Genomic DNA, 11,603 nt, shown 5'->3' with positions numbered 1-11,603 from the left:
TGATAAAACCATCCCCATCTGTGCTGGAAGGGTTTATGTGCAGAACATACTGATGAAATCCCGGTGGGTTTCTGAAGTGAATTTCAAAGGATATAGCACCATTGAATATTCCTGAATCCCAGTTCTTTTGAATGACAAATGAAGTGAACTCAACATGGGCTGTTATTATCCATACTTTACTTTTTATATTGTATGTCATGTCATCATCCTCTGTTAGGTATGCAAGCCATCTAAAAGTTCCCATGGAATAAGATTTTCCTTGGGCTACCATTACATTAGCTTTGCTGCTAAAGATTTTATGGATTATAATTTCCCCCTGTTGTAGCAAGTCAAACATTTCAGAACTAAAACTAAGATCGGGGATTCTTTGTAGGAGTGCAATGCAGACACCACTTTTGGTAAACATTGAGGAAATAGTTTGCACAAATCTTTCTCCGTTGTCACTGTCCATTGCAATGACTCCAATCCATGTCCACTTGAAATGCAGAAGCAAAGAGAGAATTCCCTCATACTGAAGGGCTTCTGGGGCTGCCATCTGGTAGAAGGGAAGCCCTGGGCTTTTCTCATTCATCACTGGAGCAGAGCCATAAATGAGCTAAAGCGGGAATGGAGGAAGAGAAGAGACAAAGTGGAGTTCTTTCAAAGTATTCATATACATTATGTGCTGAACCCTGTTAGTCAAAGATGCCCTTTTACCAATGCTTCAGGGTTTGTGTGCCTCTTTCTCAGTTATACAAAAGACACACATGCAGGTGGGCTGAAAACTGGGATCATCTCCGTTTTCTGGTTTTTAAACCTTTGATTTGATGACTGGAGAGGGCAGGGCCGTCTTAACCATATCTGGCGCCCTGGTGCCAATATCCCTACGGCGCGCCCCGTGAGTGAGGCGGGCAGGAGGGGCGCGTGGGGAACTGAGAGGCGCGGAGGAGGCAGCCCCAGGCTCGATCTCCATGCGCACCTCTGGAGAGCGGCCTGAATACACTCAAAAACCGAGAGGCACGGAGGAGGCAGCCCCAGGCTCCCAATTCCCGCGCAAAGCTCCGGAGGTACGCGGGGAGGGTGAGCCTGCAGCCACCGCGCTACAACTCTCAGCTGTTCAGGCAACCCCAGGCCAGCGCTCACCATGCACCTCTGGAAAGCGGCCTGAAGCCGCTCAACAGCAGAGGCGTGCGGAGGCAGACACCAGCGTTCGGCACCCTTTCTGCGCCCCTGATGGCCAGATGCCCTGGCGCCTTGCACCACCCAGCCCTGGGAGAGGGGACTGTATCTGTTTTAGTTTTATATTATTTTTATGAATCTTCTTAAGACTTTCATGACTGGAGAAGGGCATTGTGTCTACTTCATTAAAAACAAACATTCATTTTTTATGTCATTTCAAAATTTGGCAGGCTCTTGTACAATGGATAAAACTGAATGGAAGAACATACCATGCCCCAAACAGCAGATTATCTAGACATTATCTGGCTTTTTCAGAATTGCAACTTAGGTCAGATATACATTTCTTCTCTGGAACTTCGTCTTTCTTCTTCATGATGCACATGCCCCATCACACAGCAAAGCTGTGCTGATTCTTCTCAGACTTTATTTATGAACATTTATTTCATTTGTGAGTCAGCTGCTAAATACTCTTACTGTTCTCCTGTGGAACTGGATTGTATCTGCAATTTGCCATAACTTCTCTGTGTCTTTAATTATGTCAGGTGTGCTAAATAGTTATTGTACTGGCTCCTGCCTGTCAGCTTTTTTAGCTGTAAGCAATTCCCCCACTTCCCCAGCAGGTTATTTGACATGCCCTCCTCACTAAATCTTCCACTGGCACCTAAATTCTTACTGCTTTTATCCTGTAGGCAATTCCCCTTTTCCTCAGCAGCTCAATTCAGATACCCTCCTAACTAAGCAGAAACTGATGCATAAGCAAAAACTGCCGGTGAGAGAGAAGCCCACTCTCCCATCAGTGGCCTTTGGTATATAAGTGATCTAAATGTGTGTCTAAGACAGGGGAGAGTTACATATTGTTTTTCAGGTATTGCAACCTTCCCCTTTCTTCAGGTTTGTCTGTCTCTCTGTCTGTTTGCTTATATTACAATTATGTACCACCTTTATTTTCCAAGGGTCTCAAGGTGGTGTACATGGTTCTCCTTCCAATTTCATCTTCACCCTGAACTGATGCTGAGGAACCTTCCTCTTTCTCTATGGAAAATAATAGAGGTATTGTACATAGGTGTCCTACCTGCGGAATCTTAAAGATATCCAAAACGGTTGCCACATAAAAGGAGATTTCAGAATCCAATCCCCCAATGACCCCTGCCAGATAACGTTCAACATCACATATATAGTTGGGAACAAATTTCTCCACCATCGATAAAAGTAGCAGTGTGGCAAGATATGTGCTCTTTGCATGGGTATAGCTGTCATATAAGTGAAAGCCCAAGGTGATATTGGGTAAGATGTGAGGGTCTTCGTTGATCTCCTTGACTGCAAATGCCAAGGTCACGATGTGCTGGTAAAGCTTAGGCACCACCCTAGAATGAGAGTTGCAAACTGTTTCAGTAGGAATGCCAGCAGTTATTTCCTTTTACATATCAAAGCAGTAGTTAATCATATTGAGTTCAGTGGGGTTAACTCTCAGTCTGTTCTACTGTTGAACAGACCTCATAAATAGAAATGTCTTCTTGGTGTTTAGTGGAAATCTCATTTCTTGTAACTTGAATGCCCTGATTTGGAGCAAGAGAAAACAAGCATGCTTCATCTTCCTGGAGACAGCCCTTGAGATATTTGAAAATGGCTATCATAGCTCCCCTCAGTCTCATCATAGCTAAACATACCAAACTCCCTCAACTGGTCAGCATAAGACTTGGTTTCCAGACCATCTCTGTTGCCCTCCTCTGCACATGTTTCAGCTTGCCAATATCCTTCTTAAATTGTGGTGATCAGAACTGGACCCAGGACTCCAGGTGACCAGAGCAGAATAGAGCAGAACTTTTACTTCCTTTGATCAGGACACTATACTTCTGTTGATGCAGATCCCTGAACATTTCCACATGTACTACTGGCAACCCAAGTGCCCCTCATTTTAGATTTGTGCATTTGTCCCTATTGGAATTCATGTTGTTACTTTTGCCCCACTTTTCCAAACTTTTAAGATTAATACTATCTAGAGCAGGGGTTGCTAATGTGGGGTAATGGGATATCTTCCCTTACATGTCTGAGGTCTTTTTCTGACACTTACAAAGTCTCTGGTCTCTCCCTGCAATGACCCCGTTTTCATGAGTCAGTGATGGTTGTTGGAATTCACTAAATACTATATTTCATTAGTACCTTTCAGTGCTGAAACAAACCTTAGCCTAAAATCGAAAAATGAAGCCATAGGAACATATTATACTGAGGCTGCAATTCTAGGTTTGATCATTCCTATGCTGTAATAAAGGAGTGTCGTAATTCTTACACAAGCTCTTCAGGCAGCGCCGGTGGGGGTTCCTCAGTGAATGTTGCTGGAGAGGAGATGAAGCCACCATGGAAAACAATGCCACCAATGAGAAACTCTCCTGGCTGATGATACGTGTGAAGTGGATGGTGTGGATCTTGGAGCCTGCATTTTGCTATGTGAGCCTCACATACATTGTAAGAAATCACTTCCAGCAGCAGGAACAGTAAAACCACCATCCTTAATCCAAGGGCAACTGTTTGTTTTATGCAGAAACTATGATTTTTCTTGGCAACACTAGAATAGGTTTCTCCAAGATAAAAATTATCTCCTGAGAGAACACAATCCGGGAGTATCCAGAATCAGACTTGCTGATCCCAGTCCCTATTTAAATAATTCTGGTTAAGTTGTAGTATCCTTTGTGTTATGTTGCCAGTGGCCAGAGCAAATACACAGGGATTTTTGAGGAGCAGCAGATTAATTATAGCCCTGTTAATAACTAAGCAGGAGTGTAGTTATTCATCTAGCGCTCGGGATTCCCTGTGGAATTGCAGAAGAAAAATGCTGAACAAAATATTCGGAACTGTTATTTTAATTTCCCTTTCATTAGATAATAATGCACCAGTGGAGTATGGGTGAAATGAGAACTTAGAAGCTCATAATAGAAGACCTTGTAGTCAATGGAGACTCTAAAATGTAGCCAGCATCTTGGAAGTTGGCTGAGTGAACCTGGATTCACACCAGCCATGTGACATGAGTGCAATGGCCGCTCATTGCTGTTCTGAGGGATGGCAGTTGTGTCCCCTTGCTCTCAGCCTCCTTCCCCAGTGGCCTGGGAATGCACGTTTGCCCACACCCCTAGGGATAAATGCCACTCTAATTCTGGAGAGGTTGAGTTGGTGCCCCCTGCCCTCCTGTATGGCTCCTGTTATAGAGCCTTGTGAAAAATCTCTCTTGATTCTGTCAGCCTCTATGTGCTAGAACCTTAGGGAGAGAGAGGATTCTTGAAATCTCTCAGACCCCACACTTCATCCACACCTAGGTGAGGGTGGTCAGGATTCCCAAAATTGCTGAGCCTGATGTTTCAGCCTTTTGGTAGATTTTAATTCAGTGTCCAATTTCATTCAGCAACCATGATGTCTCTGGCTTCTTCTGCAAACTTCAGCATTTTTATTTCTTAATTATGTATTCTGATTCACTTCCACTAGGGCAGGGGTTGGGTGTGTGTGTGTGCCACTCCAGATGTTGATGGATTCCAAAAACTCCAATCCAAGCCAGTATGGAAGATGGTCAGCAATGATGAGGGCTGTAGTCAAGCAATATCTGGAGGGCTATAGGCTTCCCATCCCTGCTTTAGGGTGATTGAAAGCAGATAACAAGATATTTTATATATATATATATATATATATATATATATATATATATATATATATATATATATATATATATACTGTAAGCAGTCCATAGTGGCTGGGGAACTCCAGCCAGATGGGTGGTGTATAAATAATAAAATTATTACTATCCTTATTATTATTAGAATCATAGAATCATAGAATCGTAGAGTTGGAAGAGACCACAAGGGCCATCCAGTCCAACCCTCCGCTGAGCAGGAAACACCATCAAAGCATTCTTGACATATGCCTGTCAAGCCTCTGCTTAAAGATATCCAAAGAAGGAGACTCCACCACACTCCTTGGTAGCAAATTCCACTGCCAAACAGCTCTTACTGTCAGGAAGTTCTTCCTAATGTTTAGGTGCAATCTTCTTTCTTGAAGTTTGAATCCATTGCTCTGTGTCCGCTTCTCTGGAGCAGCAGAAAACAACCTTTCTCCCTCCTCTACATGACACCCTTTTATATATTTGAACATGGCTATCATATCACCCCTTAACCTTCTCTTCTCTAGGCTAAACATACCCAGCTCCCTAAGCCGTTCCTCATAAGGCATCATTTCCAGGCCTTTGACCATTTTCGTTGCCCTCTTCTGGACACGTTCCAGCTTGTCAGTATCCTTCTTGAACTGTGGTGCCCAGTACTGGACACAGTACTCCAGGTGAGGTCTGACCAGAGCAGAATATTATTATTACGAGCCCTACTTTTTCCATTCCTGTCTCTACTTGGATATCTGGATGTTCTTCAAGGGGAGCATAATCTTACACATACTCATTAATAAGCATTGTTAGCTTGCTGTAAATTAATATAGATTATCTACTCACAAATATTTGTTTTAAGGTTTAATGGGGCTTACTCCCAGATAAGTGAGTACCAGTTGGCAACCTAGGCTTTGATTTAGGGTTGAAATTTGGGGAAAGCAGTGGTTTTGTGCCATTAAGAGCTGTATAGAAGGAATAAATTGAGAGGTTAAGCTTGGCATCTAGAAAGCTGAGGTCCATTATGGACATACACATGCAACCTGCAGTCTCTCTGTCCTTTTTGATTCTACTTTCAATCTCATTAAGTTTTTATTTTGGTATGAGCTTTCGTGTGCATGCACACTTCTTCAGATACAGTGTGCATGCACACTTCTTTCGTGTGCATGCATGCTACTGAAGGAATTTTTTTATTTTACTTCGATCCAGACCAACACGGCTACCTACCTGTAACCAATCTCATTAAGCTCTGCTTTAGTTGCATTCTCTATTCAGCATCATTATATCTAATCACTTTTATCTGCTCATCAAACATTTGCTGAAGTATGCCAACAGTCAGCAGAATGTCCAAAAATATACTTGCCATACTGTGTTTTTTTTAATAAGATTTTAAAAATCACCTTTATTAAATTTCATAAAACTTGACAATATAAAATCATAAAATCATAGTGTTATGTATAAATCTTGTTATACCATATATACTTATTCCCAGTCATGAAAAGAAAGAAAGTTACCTTCCAAGTCATTTCACACCGCTTACCTTATAAATACATTTTGAATTTGCGTTGCTTTCATTTGTTGTATCTGTCTTTGATTTTTGTTTTTATTTCGTTATTGTTTTCCAAATTTTTATTTTCCTCATGACTATCTAATTTAAACAGATAATCAACTCTGTTTTTATGCCAATTTTTAAAAAATATTCCTCTACAACTCCCCATTCCAATTTGGATTTCTGTTTAGAGGTGTTTCGAATTGCTGCCGTCATTCTCTCTAGATTCATGAATTCAATCATTTTTAATTGCCATTCTTGAATTGTGGGTAGATCTTTCTTCCTCCAGTTCTGAGCAATCAATAGTCTTGCTGCTACACACACATACAAGAATATGTTTCTCTTATTATCCGGTATATTATCTGGAATGATGCTCAGTAGTAGATACTCTGGTTTTTTTTCCAAAAGTCACCCTCAACATTTTTTTCATTTCTTCATAAATTTCATCCCACAATTTATGTATTTTTCCACAGCTCCACCAACAATGAAAATAATTTCCTCCTTTTTCACCACATTTCCAACAATTGTCTAAATCATTTTTATATATTTTGGCTAATTTATTCGGGGTCAGGTGCCATCTATAAACGAGTTTCAAGATGTTTTCTTTTATATTTGTGCTAGCCGTAAATCGCATCGAAACTTTCCATATACTCTCCCATTGTGCCGTGTAAATCGGCCTCCCTAGATCTTGAGCCCACTTTGTCATTACCTCTTTAACTACTTCATCTTTTAGCTCCCACTCTAACAGAAATTTGTATATTTTTGATAATGATTTCTCCTTATTTTCTATTAATAATTCTTGTAATTTTGACTTTCCAATTGTAAATCCTATTTTTTTATGTTCCTGGAAAAGGCTTTGTATCTGCATATATTGCAACCAGCTGTTGCAATATTTTTTAATTTCTTCATATGGTTTTAACTTCCATTGTCCATCCTCACTCACCAAAATATCTTGATACGTCAACCATTTTCCTTTTTTCCACCTTCTCCCTAGGGCCGTCATCTCGAAAGGCGAGGCCCACCACGGTACCTTTGGTTCCACTAAATTTTTAAATTCCTGCCAGATCTTAAATATTGATTTTTTAATCACATGGTTGCTAAACTGTTTATTTTTCCCTTTCTCTGTTTCTAATAAGTATGTATGCCAACCCCCTACATTTCTAAATCCTTCCACCTCTAATAGCTCTTCATCCTCTAATGTCAGCCAATCTTTGAGCCAGCACATACACGATGATGCGTAATAAAGCCTCAGATCTGGGACCCCCCACCCCCCTCTTTCTTTTACATCTGTGAGTAGTTTGTACTGGATCCTTGGTTTCTTGTCCAACCATATAAACTTACTTAAATCTCTCCTCCATTCCTCAAAAATCTTCCTTTTCCCCAATATGGGTAACATTTGGTACAAAAATAGGATTCTTGGTAGAATCGCCATCTTTATTGTTGCTATCCTGCCTGAGAAGGAGAGATTTAAGCCCCTCCATCTCTCCAAATCTTTCTTTATTTCCCTCCATAATTTTCCATAATTGTTTTCATATAAATCTATATTATTAATACTAATTGTAATACCTAAATATTTAAATTTGTTCACAATTTCCCAATTTGAAAATTGTTGCAATTTGCTCTTATCCATCTGTCCCATATTTTTCAACATCATTTTTGTCTTTTTTCATTAATCTTTAATCCTGATATTCCTTCAAAAGAATTTAATATCTCCTCTAATTTTTTAATTGAATCCCTTGGTTCTTCTATCATTACAATCATATCATCAGCAAAAGCTTTTATCTTAATTTTTTCATCTTTTACTCTAATTCCTTCAATTTTCTCCTCTTTTTTGATATCCACCAATAAAAATTCTATTGATAATATGAATAACAAAGGGGATAAGGGGCAGCCCTGTCTTGTTCCCCTCTTTATTGCAAAATCCTCTAATACTTCTCCATTTAGAATCAATTTAGCCGTTTGATTATTATATATTGAATTAATTCCTCTCATAAATTTATCTTCGATTCCAATTTCTTTTAATGATCTTTTCATAAATTTCCAGGATAGAGAGTCAAAGGCTTTTTCTATATCCAGAAAAACAAAGGCTGCCTTTTTCCCCGGAGACCAATCCAAATATTCCAATAGATCCAGTACAACTCTCACATTCTTTGCCATTTTTCTTTCCGGTAGGAATCCTTGCTGATCTTGCCCTATAATCCTAATTAATATTTTTTTCAATCTAGTCGCTAAAATGTCCGTAAAATTTTTATAATCGACATTAAGTAACGAAATTGGCCTAAAATCCCCTACCTGTCTTTCATCTTGCTCTCCTTTCGGGATTAATACTACATATCCTTCTTGCCATGACCTAGGTATGGTTCCCTTCTCTAAAATATCATTCATCACTTTTTGCAAAATTTCTCCTAATTCTTCTCTAAATACTTTATAATGCCGGCTCGACAAACCATCTGTCCCTGGTGACTTCCCCACTTTTAATTTGCTTATGGCTTCATATATCTCTTGTTTTGACACTGGTTTGTTTAGCATTTCTCTCTCCTCTTCTGTTATTTTATCTTTCCTCCTTTTTGAGAAATATTCCTCTAATTTCCCATTATCTATTATCTTTTCCTCATATAAATTCTTGTAATAATGATTAAAGCATTTCTGTATTTCCCCTTGCCTTCTCAATTTTTTCCCTTTATATTTTATTTCCGTAATTAATCTCTCTTTTTGTTTTCCCCTTAATTTCCATGCTAATAATTTTCCTACTTTGTCTCCCCACTCAAATGTTTTTTGTTTAATCCATCTTATTTTATTCTCAATTTCTTGTCCTACCAATGTGGATAATTCCTTTTGTAATACCTTCACTCTCATTCTCAAATTCTCATTTTTTGGGTTATCTGCCAATTCCCTTTCCTTTTCTTTAATTTCCCTTTGTAATTTTTCCATATTTCTTTCCCTTTCTTTTTTTACTCTACTTTTTTGTTGTATATACAATCCCCTTATAAAGGCTTTACCCGCATCCCATGCTGTCTTTAGCTCTACTTCTTCCGATATATTTTTCTCATAAAATTCCTTTAATAATTTTTTAACTTTCTTTATGAAATCTTCATCATTTAATATCCTTTCATCCATTCTCCACCTAGTGTTTTTTATATCTTTCCCTTTAATTTTCACCATTGTTGGATTGTGGTCTGTAATTGATTTGGCCAGAATTTCGGTTTTCCCCGTCATCTGTACCAATTTAGGTGAGAGCCATATCGTATCAATTCTGGAGGCTGATTTTTTTTGCCCCTGAATAATAAGTAATTTTTTTCTCATTTGGATTTTCTTTTCTCCATACATCTTCTAAGTTGTAATTATGTACTAAATTTCGAAAAACTTCTGGCAATCTTCCCCCGTTCCCCCTCCCCCTCCCCGTTCTATCCACTTCCCTTTGCATGACACCATTAAAGTCTCCTAAGAGTACTATTTCTTCATCTGCTATATAATCCCCCATTTTCTTTCCCAGTTTCTTAAAAAATTCCTTTTTGCATCCATTAGGTGCATAAATATTTACAATACATACATTTCCTTTTGGTAAGTACAGACGCACCCCAACCATTCTCCCCTCTTCGTCCTGGAATAACTTCTCTGCCTTAATCCTTTGTTTGACATAAATTATTTCTCCCTTTTTCTTCTTTTTGTTTGATGATATGAATTCATTTCCTATTCTCTTATTTATCAAAACCCTTTCATGATTTTGTGATACATGAGTTTCCTGGAAGCATACAACGTCCCAGTTACCTTTTTTAATTATATGTTCTATTTTATTTCTTTTTAATTTGTCGTTTAAACCATTCACTTTCCAAGATATAATATTTAAATCCATTGCTTTATTTAAATTCCGTTCCAATTAAATGATAATAAAATAGGGAGAAAATTTACAAAATTCAAAACCAAAATTAAAGAATTAAAGAAGGGGGGGTGAAAGTAAATCAAATATATAATGTTTTCAAAATCTAAATTTTCCACCCCTCCACTTGAGAGCTCTGGTTGACAAGAGTGTGTCTGTACTTCTCGCTACCTCAACCCCTTCCAGGGAGAATGCAGGGATATTTTATTACAATTTCCTTATCTTATATTCTCCTCTTATTATTTTTCAAGAGGGAAGGAAGAAAGAAGAGGGGAGGAAGAAGAAACAAGAAAAGAAGATTTTTATCCAAAAGGAGAAAGGTCCCCCCTCCCCCTGTAAAAAAAAAAGAAAGGGAAAGAGAATCAGTCTCCCTATAAACAAGAAAATTCTTTTATGTACAACAGTCTTCAGGAGCTTCCACCAGCTTGCAGGTCTTCATCTTCCTTGTCTTCCTCCAATTCTTTAAACAGTTCCTTTTTGTTTCTGTTGCAAAATCTTTCCGCCTCCTCCACCGATCTATAGGTCCTTTTCCTGCCTTTGAAAGTAAAAGTCAGTCCTTCAGGATACTCCCATATGTACCATATTCCATTTTTACTTAGGGCCTCTGTCACTGCTTTGTAGCCTTGCCTCTTAAGCCTAAATCTCCTCGGTATTTCTTTGAAAATGGCTACTGTTCTTCCTTCTATCGTCAGATTCTCATCCTTCTTCTTCTGTAAAATTTTATCTTTGAGGAGCATTGAGTTCAAAAATATCATCACATCTCCCGGTCCCTTGAAGTTTTTTGTTCTGTCCGTTCTTACTCTATAAATCTTGTCTATGTCAAGCATCAAGTCCTCTTCTCTCACTTGCAACCATGTTGCCAATCCTTTAATCATTTTTTCTTCTATTTGCTCTCTTGCCGACTCCGGGACGCCCCTCATCCTTAAAACCAGCTCCTTCTGTTTCATCTCGAGGAGAGCAATCTGGTCCTCAAGTTCCTCTTGCTTCTTTTTCAGTCTTTGTGTCGTTTCATCTTCTTTCTCCTTTACTGTTCTCAAGTCTTTATTCCTTGCAACTATCTTTTTTATTGCTTCCTCTTGCTTTCCTATTTTCACATTTATATCTTTCACCGCTTTATCTAGTTCTTTATTTTTATTATGCAGCTCTTTCATCTGCCCAGTCAACTCTGCTATCATTTTGGTGTTTTCACCCACTTTAATTTCAACTGAGTCCACTTTAGTTTCAACTGAGTCCAATTTTTCGTTTAAAGTTTTATTCATTTCTATTATCAGTTCTTTTATGTCTGCCAGAGACTCGCTTTCATTTGAGTTTGGGTTTGACATTGATTGCCTTCTTGCTTGGTTCCCTGTCATTGCAGTGGAACTAGCTGAGTTCTCCTTGTATTT

Source organism: Zootoca vivipara, chromosome 13 (genome assembly GCF_963506605.1).
Source record: "Zootoca vivipara chromosome 13, rZooViv1.1, whole genome shotgun sequence".
NCBI lineage: Eukaryota > Metazoa > Chordata > Lepidosauria > Squamata > Lacertidae > Zootoca > Zootoca vivipara.
This window is presented reverse-complemented; position numbering follows the sequence as displayed.